At 35.7% G+C, this 16,423-nt stretch overlaps 1 non-coding gene across 1 annotated transcript; it reads right to left on the bottom strand.

Moving 5' to 3' along the window:
* Positions 1-5,868: 5,868 nt before the first annotated feature.
* LOC118488745 lies at positions 5,869-5,962 on the bottom strand. The gene has a single exon (XR_004885280.1). It is a non-coding gene; the product is annotated as a small nucleolar RNA snR60/Z15/Z230/Z193/J17 (small nucleolar RNA).
* Between the last annotated feature and the right edge of the window lie 10,461 nt (positions 5,963-16,423).

Raw genomic sequence — 16,423 nt, 5'->3', positions numbered from 1 at the left:
TCACCTCAATTTGTGGCTCTTCTGACTTTTTCGAGTCAGATTCATTGCCGGAACGTGGCTTGTCTGACTTTGATAAGCCAGATTCATCGCCAACCTTCATTGGTACCCAATTTTTACTTGATCTAGGTTTTCCAAACTTATTAGCCTGTGAAATGAATAATGTTTCTCGGTCTCTTTTATACTCGAAAACCTTGATAATGATTTTGTCTGAAAAATTAACTTTCTTTGATTGTTTATCATTTTGCTTAGTTAATTTTTCTTTCTTTATCTTCTCTTTTGTCCTCAGATTTGCATCTGATGAATTCGTTTTGCTTGCCTTTTCAGTTGAGGAAAGCAATTCATCAGAACTTTTTCTCGGATTACCAGTTGTATCCGAGGACAAAATCCTTTCCAGATACTCTCTTGCCTTCTTCCTTTTCTTCCTCAGTTTGTCTTTCTGCCCTTGTGAAAGCTTAATTTTCTTTTCTTGAATTTTCTGTTCTTTGGGCTTGACACTGATTGGTTTCTTTGCCATTTTCTGAGATTCAGCCCTCGATCTTCCCTTTGATCTAATTGGGCAATCTCTGACAATGTGTCCTCTGATGTGGCATTCATAGCACCTTCTTGTTTCGAATCTTTGACTTTGGCAATTAACAACAATGTGCCCTTGATAGCCACAAGTGTAACACACTCTGTTATCATACCTTTCACTACTTTCATACCACACACCGTCTTCATACCACACACTTAGATCATAGCATTGATTTGCCTTGTGGTACTCATGTCTCCTCTTGTATCCTTGATTTGGCATTTGAGCATTGTGGTCAAACCTGCACCACTGATTACCAACTATTTGTGAGTTTTGATTTTTAAATTTTTGTGGTTTTTAATAACGATTGGATGACTGAACTGATGAGCTTTTATTTTCATATTTAAAATTTTTCAAATTTTTAACTTTTTGTTTCTGTTCTACATTCTTCTTAACAGGTTTTTGCTTTGAGCATTCACCTATTTCAGTAGAATGTAAAACAGTATTTTTGAATTTTTCTTTTAATTCTAAAAATATTTTTCTTTTCTGATTTTTCTCATTTTCATCATCAGTTTTATCATCACAATCTTCAATTTTGACTTTGTCCAAATTTGTGACATTGTCACTTATTGGAACTGAATTGATCGGTTCTGGACACACATATGATGCAGAAGTCACAAAACCTTTCAATTTATTCTCTAACTCTTTGATTTTCTTTCGAGCACATTCAGCTTTTCTTTTTCAAGTAGAATAATCGTCTGACGATGGGAATTTATTACCTTTTGCTTTTCAATATTATTCTTGCTAAAAACAGATCTCCCATCTTCAAGAATCTTTATTTGACTTTGAAATTCTTTTTCAATTTTTAATTTTTCATTTTCAAAACTTTTGATTTTTTCTTCAAAGATTTTATCTGAAGATTTCTTTTTGCTTTCAAAATCTTTTTCTTTCTCTTTCAAAACCTTGTTTTCTAATGTTAAACTGTTCAAGTCACTTAACAGTTTAACATTTTCAGATTTTAGCTTCTCACAATTTTCCTGCAAAACAAGAATCTGTTTATCTTCAGATTGCTTTTCATCCTTCAACTTTTTGATCTCCAATGCCAAACTTTCCATATCCTTCAAGAGTTTGGCATTTTCTGCTTCGAGTTTTTCGCATTTTGAGCACACAACTTCACATTTTGAAGTTTCATCTTTTTCTTTTTCTTTTTCTTCACCACCTCCCCACCATTTTCTCTGTTGTTCTTCTTCTTCAACAATTTGCTCAACCAAAGTTTCAAAACTAAGAGTCTTATCATCAATAGCAATGTTTCCTTCAGAATCAAGGTAACACTCTCTATTAGCATCCCATCTCTTCGCCTTCTTAGCTTCATGGTAAACACGAGAAATACTCATCATCCTCTAGTGAGCTCTCTGTTGAGCGTATTTTAATTTTTCTTCTGCTGTTCTAGTGTCTCTGTAAGGAACAATTTTTTCCATGATTTTATATCCTTGAATTACCTCGAATCACCCGCAAACAAACAAACAAACAATCAGTTTAAATAGACTGAATACGTAACAGTGTGTGACGATGAAATCAACCTAAGACTCGTGTCGAAGATTTGCGGATTCGTTTCAATGTTGTTCGGGTGAAACCAATGAATGAATGGGCTTATCGGATGTGGCTAGAAATATTGGTTTAGAATGATTTGGGCTGATAAACCCACTAAACCAACAACTTTTAAAACACAACACAATCTCATTGGCCCATTTGATTTAGTGAACTGCAACTAAATGACAAATATGAATGGGCCGTGAATCAAACCTAGTGTTATTGGACCTCAATATCAACACACATGCAATTAAAATCTCATTGGACCTCCATATCATGCCATATTAATTACTGAAAGCATTACATGACAAACTTACTTGATTTGTTATCTAAAATGGCCGACAAAAATGATAAGCTCAATTTTATAGGACCTCAAAGTCTGCTTTTTATCTTTTTGAAAATGACCAACACCTTTTAACTATGATTGGGCCGAATTAGTTAAGTGGACAGTCAATATGATTTAACCTTTTGATTGTGATTGGGCCATTCAATATGTTTATATCAATTCAAGTAATCACATGCAACAAACACTACTCGAAATCTGATTGGGCCAATTTTTTTTTTAAATTCAATCGATGTGGATAGAATATCAATACAATCCTATAGGGCCGCAAATGATATGATCAATGTTATTCACAATTCTATAATGGCCGACAACAATTAATGTTCACAACTTGAAATCTCAGATTTTCATTTACAAAGTCCGACAATCAGTTTTATCGTCAAATTATAACTGGACCGATGATCTTTAATCACGTGAACAACTGACAGACTTCTTTCAATCGAGATAACAATTTCACGCAGAATAGTTTTCAAACAAAATAATGACTATTCAAGCGAAATCAGGCAACAACTTTTGAAGCAGAATCTGATTATATTTTCAAGCGGAATCTGACCACTTTGGAGCGGAATCTGATTCCGTTTGAAATAGCAAAGCAAATTCAAGCGGAATAAAGTGATAATTTCGAGCGGAATCAAGTTTAAAATTGATTTCGCTTGAAAATAGACACTAGTTCAAGCGAAATATGCTTTTTCAAGCGAAATTAAGGCACTTTTCAAGCGGAATCTGATTCCGTTTGAAATAACACGGCAGTTTCAAGCGGAATCAAGCTGTTTGATACGAAATCGGACCTAAAAACTCAGATTTCTCCTAAATGGCTAGGAGTTTGAATCTGAAATTTGGTAGGGTTGTAAATCAGGTGTTTTCGCACAACATATTAAAAAATCATGAATTTTCGACCGTCAAAACCCGTTCAATTTGACGAAAAACAGTGAAAAACGTGAAAAAAATGAGTAGAAGATGAAGAAATGATGCAATTCGGATCTGAAATCGATGAAATCCCGTACGAATCTTGTTGTTTGATCAGTGCAATCGAGCTCCTGCTCTGATACCACTTGTAGGATCAGTTTCGACACCAAACGATTGCGTAACAACACGTTCGACGTGCGGAATCCGTGAACGTGCTTGACCGAACACACAAGAACGTACTATAACCGTGATTCAATTGATTATGACGAGTACAGAGTGCCGAGAATCGCGTGCGAACTTTCTCTCTCTAAGATTAGCTCTCTAATTCCCAAATGAGCAAAAGTCTTAAACTTTACCACTAACTCCTCTATTTATAGGCCAAGGGATATAATGAGAAATATCATTATTTACAAAATTGCCACCTTGCCTTTTTAACTAGTAATATTATAAAGTCTTGCATTCTTCGGTTTCTGCTACGGTTTTGATTGACGAAGGCGATAGACACATAATGCACTAACATAAGGTTGATCAAATGGGTCGGATTCGAAAGTCAAAGCGGAAGTCAAACCGATTGGCTTTCGACTAGGAATGAGGACTAAACTAGAAATGATGAGTTAGACATGTTAAGACATGTCTAATAATGTTATATAAACTAATTTGGTGGAAAAATTGTTAGTTTTTATACTTAAAAACTTATTCATCGTAAAATGCATATTTTTACATTTTTTACTTTTATTTCATAAAAGTTTGACTCGTCATTTCACCTATTATACGTAATGATCAGAGGGTCTAATCGCAAGAGATTAACACCTTCATTATTACGATCACGTAGCAAAGTTCATTTTGAACTTTGACTTGACCGAAAATGGTCAGAACCAAGTCAAAGCAAAAGTCAATTTTCTTGACTTTCGGGTGAATACTAAGTACGAAAATGAAAAGACATGAAAGAACACTTACTAGTGAAGGGAAGAATGCTTGAACTTAGAAGAGAAGGCTCCAAATGGCTAGAGTAAGCTCCAAGAGAGATTTAAGAAGTGAAGAATGAAAGGTGTGATGAAAGACAAGAACAAAGGACCTATTTATACTAATCCTAGATCAAAGAGGTGTTGCCAAGTATGTTAGGGAGTTGATTAGTGTCCTAACACATGTCTTAACCAGAATGAAAATGGCAAGATTCGTGCAAGGTATCAAGATTTGAAGATTGGTTGCAATGCTTGGTGATCAAGCAAAAATTTTGCTTCTGGGCACCCCTTACGGACCGTACGGTAAGCCTTACTCTGACGCGCAAAATTTTCATTTTTGAAAGTTTTGGCCCCTGGACTTGTATTATCAGCTTTTTGATATTTTTAACCCCTCTAACTTGTTACTTAAGCTATATGCAGGGTATTTAGGGTATGTGTAACTTATATCTTTGTCTCAGAATCTACGTTACGTTAAATTCATTATGTTCAAACATCGGTTAATGAAAATATTTACGAAAGAAATAATTTTTTTTAAAGGCTCGAAATTTTTGCGAGGGCTACACCGCAAGCTAGTCTGGGCGGGCAGAATACCCAACAACTAGCAATCTGGCCCAATCCCCCCCCCCCTTTTACCTAATAACTTCCACCTAACTTCATTTAAACCTAGACTCTAAACTCTCACTTATAAATAAGCCTCCTCCACAAATCCTCCACCATTTAGACACCTCAAATCCACCCTCTAATTCTGCTAATCTTTTCAAGATCTTCAAGTTAGGCAAATTGTACCAGGTCTCAAAACAGTGACTTTTGAGCACTTTCTCCTACTTTTCTTCATGATTTTCTTACTTCAATCTCTTTGGAAAACCTCTAATGATGTTACGCAATGTTCACCAAGGTATAACAAGGTGGTAGATCACCAAACTTGAGGTCCAAAGTCAGATTTTATGTTCTGTTTTTATAAAACTTTTACAAACTTGTTTGTTCCTTGTTCATCTTGTGGAAATCTTGCACCATCCTTGTTTCCAACTAAACTCATGTTGCGGGGCTTATGTTATGGTTAATTTCCAGAAGATTAAAGGTTCATAACCTCAAATACTTGCTGCCCTAAAAGGTCCCACGTGACCTACAAAGTGTTGAAACCAACCAAGCCTTCAACCTCCAATGTTGAAAGACTTGTGTTTTGGTTAGGTGTGAACAATGGAAACCTTAGTGTCCAACTTTGATTTCACCACTCACTTGTTACTTAGGTACTATTTGTTTTTCAGAGGTAAAACATCTGTAGTCTGCAGACCACATCTGCAGACCTCTGTAGCAGAATAGGTGAACAAGACCTCTGCAGTTTGCAAGAAGAAGACTCTTTATTTTTTAGCTTCTACAAAAAAATCAAGAAAAAACAATCAAGAGCAAACCATAAAAAAACAATCAAGAACTAACATCATAAAAGACAATCATGAACTAACCTCATAAAAATAGGGTAAAAAGAAACAGTCGTTTGAATCTCTCGGTTATTAAAATTAACAAAAACAAACCAAAAAACATATGGAGTGAAATGAAAACAAAAAGCTCATCAGATAAGAGCGAAAGACCAATAAAAGATTTATAATCACAATATATTGTCAGTTGAACTATGCAAATGATCATCACTTGAGCTTCTCGATTCAAATTTTAAAATAAATAAATAAAAAACAAAAGAGAAAAAAGGTAGAAATCATAAATCACTATTTGTTTAAAACTCAATGAAAAATGACGGGCCTCATAGATTAGATTTAACAACACGGTATGATTCAGGCATATGCTTGTCATTTATTTTGAATTTAATCACCGGCCAAACAAATCAAAAGTAAAAAAGGACCTAAAAAATAAAATTAAACGAACTTAGAATAATAAAGAAAACGTTGTGCGACGGCGGGGGCGGTGGAGGTGGAGGGAGGAGGCCGGCGGCGGCGATGAAGGGGTGGTGGAGGAGAAGAAGGTGTGTTTGGGTTTTGAATGTGTGTTTTGTGATATCAGGGTAAAAAGAAAGGGAAGAAGAGGTTTGAAGAGCCTTTCGCACATCCGCACCAAAAAGAGGACGCACAAATGTTTTTTAATGAAAGGTCTTCGAGAAAATAAATAGTCTTCAAACCCCAACGTCTGCGCGTGGTCTGCGCGACACGGACATAAGAGGCCAGAAGTCTCTTCTCTGAAAAAACAAACAGCCCCTTAGCAAATTAGTTAGTCCATTCCCTAAGTCACCAAACAACTTTCAAGTAAACAAAGTGAACCAACTACACCAAGTCTTTAAACACTATCCATGTTTGAAATGCACTTGTCTAGTTTATTTACTTGGTTGTCTTGGTGAATTAGGAGATTTTATTTTGTTCATATTTATGACCAACCGAAATCATCAATTTAATTGACGATTTTGTGCTTTGGTGAATCCATATAATGAGGTTAAATGGATGGAATTCATCCTACCTCCTTGCATGACCATTACATGATACTTTGTGATACATATAATGATTATACATACTATATAGCTATAATATATATCCAAAACAGAATCATAACACCAACCAAAGTTATGGTTGGATGTTATGCATTATTGTGAACATTATCTTGGATTAAGATTCCTCATACTTGGACTTCCAATGGGCGAAATAGTGCCCATGAAATACACATAAACACGGTGTCCAATTTGGGTATTTTAACAAGATAACTTTAGTGTAATTTGATACTAAGATACAATTTTGCATACGAATTCCTAATCCAATCCGTCATACTTACACGCCTTGTTTATCTTTGAAGGCTAACTCGGCGTTCCCGAACTCTCAAACACATCAACTCACTTACGTGGAACTTCTACACAAACTGTGAGTATACATGACCCCTTTTATTTTAATACACTTTTGGTGCAATATATATATATATATATATATATATATATATATATATATGTAAATTATCAAACTCACACTTATACAATGTTAGGAAACTTTATTGTAAGTATTGAAGAAAATCACAATCAACTGGATCTATGAAGAGATAACAGTCTCTGATGGATCTGACGATATTTCTGATGAAATATCATTAGTTTCTGACGATTTTGATCATCAGATTTTCTGATGATTTGTTCACCAGAATTTCTGATGAAGTGGTTTATCAGAAATTCTGATAAATACCCCACTTGTCTAAAACCAAGCTCTATCCTGCCACCATGACCGAAGCAAGTTGATATTATTGGATATCATGATTACAAAGGCAACTTGAACGTTGGATTCAATGAATATGTCAAATTGCTACTTTTTGCAGGACTTATTGCATGAATAAACTATTGTTTATCCATGTACCCAGCCTTCTATAAATAGAAGGCTCAACCAGCAGAAGACAATTGAGTTTGAAGCTTAGCATTTATATACAACACCCAAACTCCATTGCCCTTCTCACCCACAGAATTCAAGATTCATTTGTATTAGATAATAATCTTACAATCACCTTGTAAACTATTTTGTTTCAAAGTGATATAAACTTGATAATTCTGTAGGTCTTGTTTCTGAAAGTCTGATTTCCATTTCCGCACATCTTTTTCACATCTACTGAAATCACTTGCCATATTACGTGAAAAGAAGTTGTATAGGCCATACTGGGTCCAACAATTGGTATCAGAGCAGATTGAATAAACTATTTTCAAACGATCAATCGCTCATCTTCTTTTCTCTAAATATAGTCAGCTTTCGATCCTGGAATAATGCTTTTAATATTGGTTCTATGTCTAAACCTCCGACTCTGGTCAGAGAGGAATACCCCCAATGGAAAATCAGGATGGTCAATTTCCTAAATGGTCATGACCGAGCTCTGTTTCAATCCATTGAAAGGGGTCCACATATACCAATGACTGATATACCAGCAGTTCCAGCAACTGACCAAACACCAGGAATCCCTGCCTCCCGTGCTCCCAAAAGTGAAATAAACTGGAGCGCGGAAGACAAGGATCTGGTAGCTGGGGATGAAAGGGAAAAGTCACTCTTAATAATGGCCATCCCCAATGACATATTTTCACAAGTTGATGCATGTGCATCAGCTAAGGAAATATGGGATCAGTTGGAAAATCTTTGTGAAGGAGGAGAAAGGATGAGAAGAAACAAGAGAACAAATAATGTTTCCTCATATGAGAGGTTTAAAAGTTTACCCAATGAAAGATTAAATGACACATATCAAATATTTACAAAACTTTTAAATGAACTAAAGAAATTTGGTATAACTAAATCAAATGATGAAAGAAACATAAAATTTCTTGATGCTTTACCTAGAGAATGGAGAAGTCTGACCATGACTTTGTCCTCAACCTTAGAACTAGGAAACATGAGTCTTCATGACTTATACAGCATCTTGATCCCCAGAGAGGAAGAAATATTTGAAGAAACCATTCAAAGAATGGGATCTTTAGCTCTTATCTCAAACTCACAAAGACCAACACCTTCCACCGATCCACAACCTTCAAACAGCCAAAGTTTTGAAATTTCTGATACTTCATCAGATTTTTCAGCTTTTGCTGAAGCAATAGCACTGCTCGCCAAAACATTTGAGCAGAGGTTGAGGGGAGGAGGCCAGAGATACCAGAGAAGTGACAGAGGGAGGATGGATGGAAGATCTAAAGAAGAACTTAGATCTAAAGATAAAGGGAAGGCTGAGGTTGTGTGCTACAAGTGCAAGCAAAGAGGTCATTATGCATCAGAATGCAAGACCAAGAAGCTGAAAGATGTTGCTTACTATGAGAAGAAGCTTGAAGAAGCTAAGAAGCAGCAGCAGCAAGTCAGCTTAATTGCTCGGATAGATACATGGCTATCTGATGACTCTTCTGATGAAGAAGAAGAAGAAGAAATGGCCAACTTCTGTCTCATGGCACTTTCTGATGACATACCAGAAACTTCAGGACAACAGGTAAATTTAGACAATCTTGATCTTGAACAGAAGCTAAATGAGCTCATGTCAGATTTTCTAAATCTGCAAGTTAAACATCAATCAGATAGTGAAAAATCTGATGAGTTGCAAAAGACCATTAACAAAATTATTCTTGAAAACCAATTACTCATAGAAGTAAGTTTAGATCAAAGAGCTAAAATTGAGTTCTATGAAAATGAAAGAAAAGATCTTTACAAGAAAATCAATGATAAAGAAATTAATGTAAGAGGCTTTCAACAAGCCAAAGAATTTATAAATTTCATTGAGTCCACACCAAAGAACAAAGGAGAGGGTTTAGGATATGTAAGAACAAGTAACAACAAACCCACTGTCTTTGTAAAAGCAACTTAACAGATTTCTGATAAATTTACATCAGAAACTGATCTGAAACTTGCAAGTCAACCTGTTCTGAATACTCTTTTGATAAACCCAACTTTGAACCAAAAAGGAGTGAATGCAAACAAGAGTCTGTGAAAACTCCAGAAGCAGTTCACTCATTTTTTCAAAATTATCCCATCATTCCATCACAAGAAAGTATATCAGAAAATTCTGATGAATCTTGTATGTGTGTTGACATACTGAAGCTTGTTCAACACCATCTCCAAAAGAAAAATAAAAATTCTGTTTATGGCTCGGCATATAACAGAAATTCTGATGAAAGACCATTAAGAAGAAATAATCGGATTAGAATTTCATCAGAAAGAGTACCCAAGCATGCCTGGGTACCAAAAACCCTCTAACCATTCCATTTCAGGGCCATCATGTGCAAGAGATCTGGTACTGCGATTCAGGAAGCTCCAAGCACATGACTGAAGATAGGAGCTTACTCAGAAACTTTGTTCCAAAGCTGGGTAAATTGGTAAATTTTTGAAATGGAGTGAAAGGAAGGATCATGGGATACAGATGTATAAGGTATAGATGCTTGACCATTGAGAAAGTAGCCTATGTTGAAGGCTTAAGGTAAAATCTGCTAAATCTTGGTCAATTCTGTGATAAAGGTCTTTCAAATAACCTTATTACCAGAAAAATGCTTAACAACTTGTCTCAAAGATAATCAAAAGAAAGGGATTGTATATCTGATAAAGTACCAGAAAATCTGATAAATTATCAGAAAATCTGATGTATCATCCGAAAATCTGATACATCATCAGAAGTTTTGGTACCTCATCAGAAACATTTTGAAAAATCAGAATCGTTGAATGATTATTAGAACAAGTTCATGCATTTCATCACCTTTATCTATATCTCATATCGGCAAATCATAATTTGTATTATGTGTGCTTTAGTTTTCTGTTTTTTTGCTGTATTATTTTTTTCTTTCCTTCTCTTGTGTTGAAAACGTCATATGACAGAAGTTTTTCTGGGAACTCGTTAGTGGGTGTAAAGCTTTTTCTCTCTTTCATTAAATACACTGAAGTGACAATGGTAGGTAATCATGATAGATAATCTGAAAATAGCCGCCTAAATCATTTAATGCAGAGAGTTTTATCTGAGTTATTCTTTATGCAACCTGATAGAAATTTAATAACGAAGATTGTAGTGTACAAAATCTATTAGTAGGTAGATACCATTTATGGCAAACTTTAAGTTTACTATATATGTTCACCACATTAAGCAAAGTCTGTCACCATCACATAAGAAACCACCAGAAAACTTCTTCATCTTCTTCTACACACACTCACATCTTCACTCAGTCACAAAAAAAAATGCTTACCATAAGAGCTGATCGCTTCCCACTTCCTCAACATCCATACCACAACCTCAAACTTAGAACCAACTTTGAGGGTCCTCTCAGGGAAGGATGCCAAACAGTGGTGAATATGCTCATGGCAAGTAACTTGAAGTATGTCCTCACAGCCAATATAATAGTCTTCCCGGAAATTCTTCAAACGTTCTGGCAAAATGCAACTTTGTCAGACTGTGAGGATAGGGGACATATATTTATTGAAAGTGTTGTGCTCAATCAAAGAGTTCGAGTAACTAAAGATACAATCAGAACGGCTCTACAACTCAATGATGATTATAATGTTCTGGTGTTCTCAAAGACTGAGATTGAAGAAACCTTGACGCAAATGGGGTACAATCCCGTAAATGAACCCCGAGCAGTCAACAAAAATGGCTTCATCAAGCCATGACAATTTCTGATCACACAAATGGGTGCATGCTTCTCAAAGAAGGCCATTAATCATCATGAAGCATCCCATAGGTTGTTGGAGACTGTCCGAGCCCTCATATTGAACATTCCTTACAACTTCTCTTATTATTTAATGAAAGATTTTGCAAGTAATATGTGGTCTGGCAGGCCATTTTTGATGTATCCTCGATTTCTAATGAAGATAATCACAAGCCAACTAGGCGTTGGAGGTGTTCCTGCAGGTTATCTCAGGGCTGAGATGAGTCTCCAAGAAAACATGAATATCAGTCTGCTCAGACCTACTAATCAAAATTCTGGATTGATGACTGAACTTTGGGTACTCCTTGAGATAGAGCATGGAGAAGGGATAGATATAGATTAGGACTTTCCTTGTCTGAATCTTGCTTGTGCAGTTTGTTTGCATGGTAATATGTTTATATGGTTTTTTTATTAACTGGCATATGGACTGGGTAATGGGTAAAGAAAATTGAGAAAAATGATCATCAGAAAACAAAAATATTTGACACAAAATTCTGAGTTTCTGATGACAGAAGATAAAATCTGGTAATCCAAACTGGTTTTCTGTTAAAACTTCAACATAATATAAAGATATAGAAAACATCATAAATAGCCAAAGAGACTTGGATGCCATCAGAGAAACACATGTAAGTCTTCTGATCTTATCTCATTCCCTCTCATCACAAATAAAAGGTGCCAGTATACCTCTATATCAATCAAAAGTGTAACTTCAAAAATCTGTTGAAAAAGGTCACAAGTTTAGGGGGAAAACACAACCAACAAATTCTGTTGAGAATTGTTGACTTCTGATGACCACATCCAAAGAGTCAACAGAAGTCAGAACAAAAGGTAATACATATTTTTAACAGAATTTATGTTGAAATTCTGATGACATCATCAGAATGGGACTTTGACTTACAAGAAAAAGGAGGATGCAGATGAAGAAAACTGATTGGACCTCTTACTAAATAGGGTCCACAAAGATGAAAAGGTGTCATATAATCGATAGCTTTCTCCAATCAAAATTCAGTTTAACACTTCAGTGAAAGGAATGATTGAAGAAACTACAAATTGAAAGAACAAGTTGAAAGGGCACAACCACGATTACATGATTAATCATCATTAATGTCTTGATACCCACGATCCAACGGTTATATTCTGAACCAAAACTCACATCACACGATCTAACGGTACTAAAGAAAATTAATGATCCTTTAACCGTCATTACATGACACGTTCCATATCCCCTCAACTCCATAAACCTACAATTCTCTGCTAAAAACCTCACTATATAAACCTCACTTAGCAGAAATTCGAAAACCACATACCTTCTTCACAAAAACTTCAAATCAAAACATCTCCTGTTCCTCACTCAAAGTCCAAAAATCCCTAAATTTCAAACCCTAATTCACAAAATTCAACAATGGCCGAAGTAAACCTCAACATCCCAATTATTCAACATGAAGTACCTTTTATTGAAGATACATAATTTCTACCAATGAAAGAAAACAATCTGCTGATGAATACAGAGCATTTGGAGTATGATGTGAGATGTCAACTTCTGGTAGAATATCTCATGAGTTTTCCAATCTCAGGAGAACTAACAAAAGAGAGAGAATTACCAGAAAAGCTACTACAACAATTTATTCACACTTTTAATGAAGTTGAAGAAAATCAGGTCTCTGCTCATGTACGGGGAAGTGTTTTTGTAACATTAACCCCTGCAAGGGTAAGAGAATGGCTTGAACTACCTATTCTTGATAATTACATTGAAGCACCAAGCAGAGAAGAATTAATAAGCTTTATCATTGGGCTTGGTTACAAGAACAAGAATATCAAAAAAATTGGAGCAATTAGAAGAAATGAAATGCCAGCCATCTGGCAAGTGATGATGGAAGTGCTAAACAGATGTCTTACCTCAAAGATAGGAGGAACTGATCAAATCAGTTAAGCTATTCTAACAATCATGTATGGACTCATAACTGGGTTCAAAATTGATTATGGGTCAGAAATTTTCAACCTGATCAAAAGGTCAATCATCACCAGAAATGGAAGAATAATCTCACATCTGCCATATCCAAGGTTAATCTCTATTTTCATCTCTGAAACATTTGCTGTAAGAGACATAGAAATTCCAATTTTGGAAGATATGTGGAGTTCAAATACCATGAAGGCCTGGAGTTCCAATCATGCATGGGAATCTGAAAAAGATATCCCTGAGTTACCAGAAAGCATGCTATGCCTCATTGCACCAGATTCACAGTATAGAATACAGCATGAAGCTCTTCTAAACAAATCAGATTCTTCAACAGAAAGAGCCAACAAAGAAGTTTTTAACTGCTCTTCATCACCAGAAGAAGAAGAAGTTCAGAAGTCCTGGACATCAGAAACAGTGGCTGCAGGAGGAGAAGGAATTCTGATGATAACTAACTCACCAGAAAACAAGACAGATCATGCTGAGAGTCAACAAATTCATGAAGAAAGAATTCATCATGAATTTGATATTCATCAAGAGACAGTACATGAACACTATGCAGAATCACACATTGCTGGAGGAACTCATGAAGATGCTGAAGAAGAACATTATGAAGAAACTCACTTTGATGGCACTGAAATTGAAGCAACTGAAGTGATACATCATGATGAATCTCATATTGCTGGTACATCTCTTTCAAAAACTGTGTTAGTTGATATTCGCTCAAAAGAAACAAAATCAGAAAGTTCAGTTCAAGTTTCTTACAATTTAGAACATAAAAAGATTGATGTTGATGAAGAGGTTACTAGTTCTTTTAATCTCAACTCTGAATCAGAAAATGAGGAAGAGGCTGAGATCCTAACAGATAGAGATCAGGAAACTGATCAAGGAAATCTGGCAGAAGGTAATTTGTTTACCTCAAAAACTTATGGAGAATCATATAATGTGGTTCAAGGACATAAGGAAATCCAGGATGAGAATATGTTACTCACCACTGGTGGAGATGATACTGGTAAACTTAAGGTTGCACCGAAATCTGGTAAAGCCAAAAGTGACCCTATCATTTCCAAAACAGCAGCAAATGTGTTTACAGCTGGAATGTTAGCAGGAACATCTGTTGTTCCAAATATCCCTGAAACACCTATGAATCAAGAAAATCTGGAAACTGTGCTGGAAAGTGTTTACAAAGTCTGCAAAAGAAATCCAGTAGAAGAAAAAGTTGATATGCTGCTGTCAGAAATACAAGGTCAAAGGGCTGATATGAAGAATTTGTCAGAATCAGTGGAAGTAATAAAGAAACAAATTGAAGAAAACACTGAAGCACTAAAGTCTCTCCAAAAGATGAAAGAAAAAGCACCAGAATCCAACATCTCTGCATCAGAAATCCAGATGATTCTCACAGAAATAGAAAACATCAAGGCACAAGTTGCAAATGTTGTGGAATCAAGGCAGTCAAGCAGTTCAAACAGAGTTTTGGAGGAAGTTACCATACTAAGGGCAAGTAATAACAGTATCACAGATGCCCTTGAGAAGCTATCAAAAGAATGGGCTGCAATTCAGATGAAAGCTCAAACTGAATTCAACAAAGTTCAGAAAAACATGGCTAGCAACTCAAAATAGGTAAGAGAAGTGCAACAACTGATGGAGAAGATGCAATTAAATATTGCAAAATTGGCCAAAGTGGATCCCAAAGAACTCATGAACTAAATTCCTGCTGAAAGCTCACACCAAGAAGCTCCAAAGTCAACCCAACACCAATCATTAGCTACACCAAGCAACAAAGCTGGAACCATACTGATGGGTCCACCTCCAAATGTCCCAAGAGATGAAATGCTGAAAAGGTTAGCAACTTCAAAACCTCAAGTTGTTAAAGATTTGAAACTTTTAACTTCTGAAACTATCCCAAAACCAACAATGTCTGATGACTCTGCAATGAGTAAGTTCATGAATCTGCAATCAATGAATGAATGGGAACAAGAAGGAGATTCTAGAAAACCAAACATTGTAAAAGGAAAATCTTTGAAACTAAGTCTGTCTTGGTTAGAGAGATTGCCAGGGATGTAATGATATTCCATGAGCATAATCCGGTGAAGTATTATTTGACAAAAGAAGATGTACCACCAAAACCAGTGACTCCTGTCAGAGCGGCTTTAAGAGATGAAAGGATCAAAAGAGGTTCACGTAGCATTCACTCCAAAAATGAGAATCCAGTAAAAAGAATTTTAAAAGTGGATGAAGTGAAAGTTGCAACCGATGATGTTGGAGGAACTCGTGTGCAAAACAGGTACACACTTCTGAGAGAAAAAGGGGAAGAACAAAAGGTGACTGACGAAGAGATAGCTGACCAGTTGCATCCTATAGACATTATGTTTATGAAGGATTGCTATGAAAAAGAAAAGGAAAATAACCAAGAAGTCAGAAGCGCATTAAATGGCATATCAAAGGCTGGAATACTGCTATTTGAAAGGATGACTTTTTCAGACTTTGATCTATGCATCAATTATGAGCATGTACACAACAAAAAGGTGTTTGTCATTCCACCCAAAACAAAAGTCCCTGCAGAGATAGTGGAAAATGCAAGATCTGGAGACATCATTGAATTAACAAGCAAAACTAATAGTCACAACTATGGTGCCATCTTCAGAGATATTGAAAATAACAAAGCTCTATTCAGAAGTGTTGATATCTGCAAGTACTCAAATCAAACTCTAAGGTTTATCTTGAAAGGTATGAACAAAAGACAAGAATACCTTCAGAAGATAGGAGAAAACTTGGAGGGTCACAGGAAAGAGATTGAGCAAATGATTGAGGAATGGATCCAAGCAAGAGAATGGTTCAAAGACATGTATGTCAGCTGCAACAAGTATATCTCCTACAAGAAGCAGTTAAAGAAAGGAGATGTGCACAAGAGAGTGAAGCTGAATTGAAAAACTTGTTTGTTTGAATTTTTATCTTTTATGTAATTTGTTTTTCAAGAACATCAGTAACTGTTTTAAATTTGCAAATGCTATATTTCTATTGTTTGGAAATTTTCTGTTCATAGATA

The sequence above is a fragment of the Helianthus annuus genome, chromosome 16, assembly GCF_002127325.2.
Source record: "Helianthus annuus cultivar XRQ/B chromosome 16, HanXRQr2.0-SUNRISE, whole genome shotgun sequence".
Lineage (NCBI taxonomy): Eukaryota > Viridiplantae > Streptophyta > Magnoliopsida > Asterales > Asteraceae > Helianthus > Helianthus annuus.
Note: the sequence above shows the minus strand (reverse complement) of the source record. Positions and strands in the feature narration are given on the sequence as shown.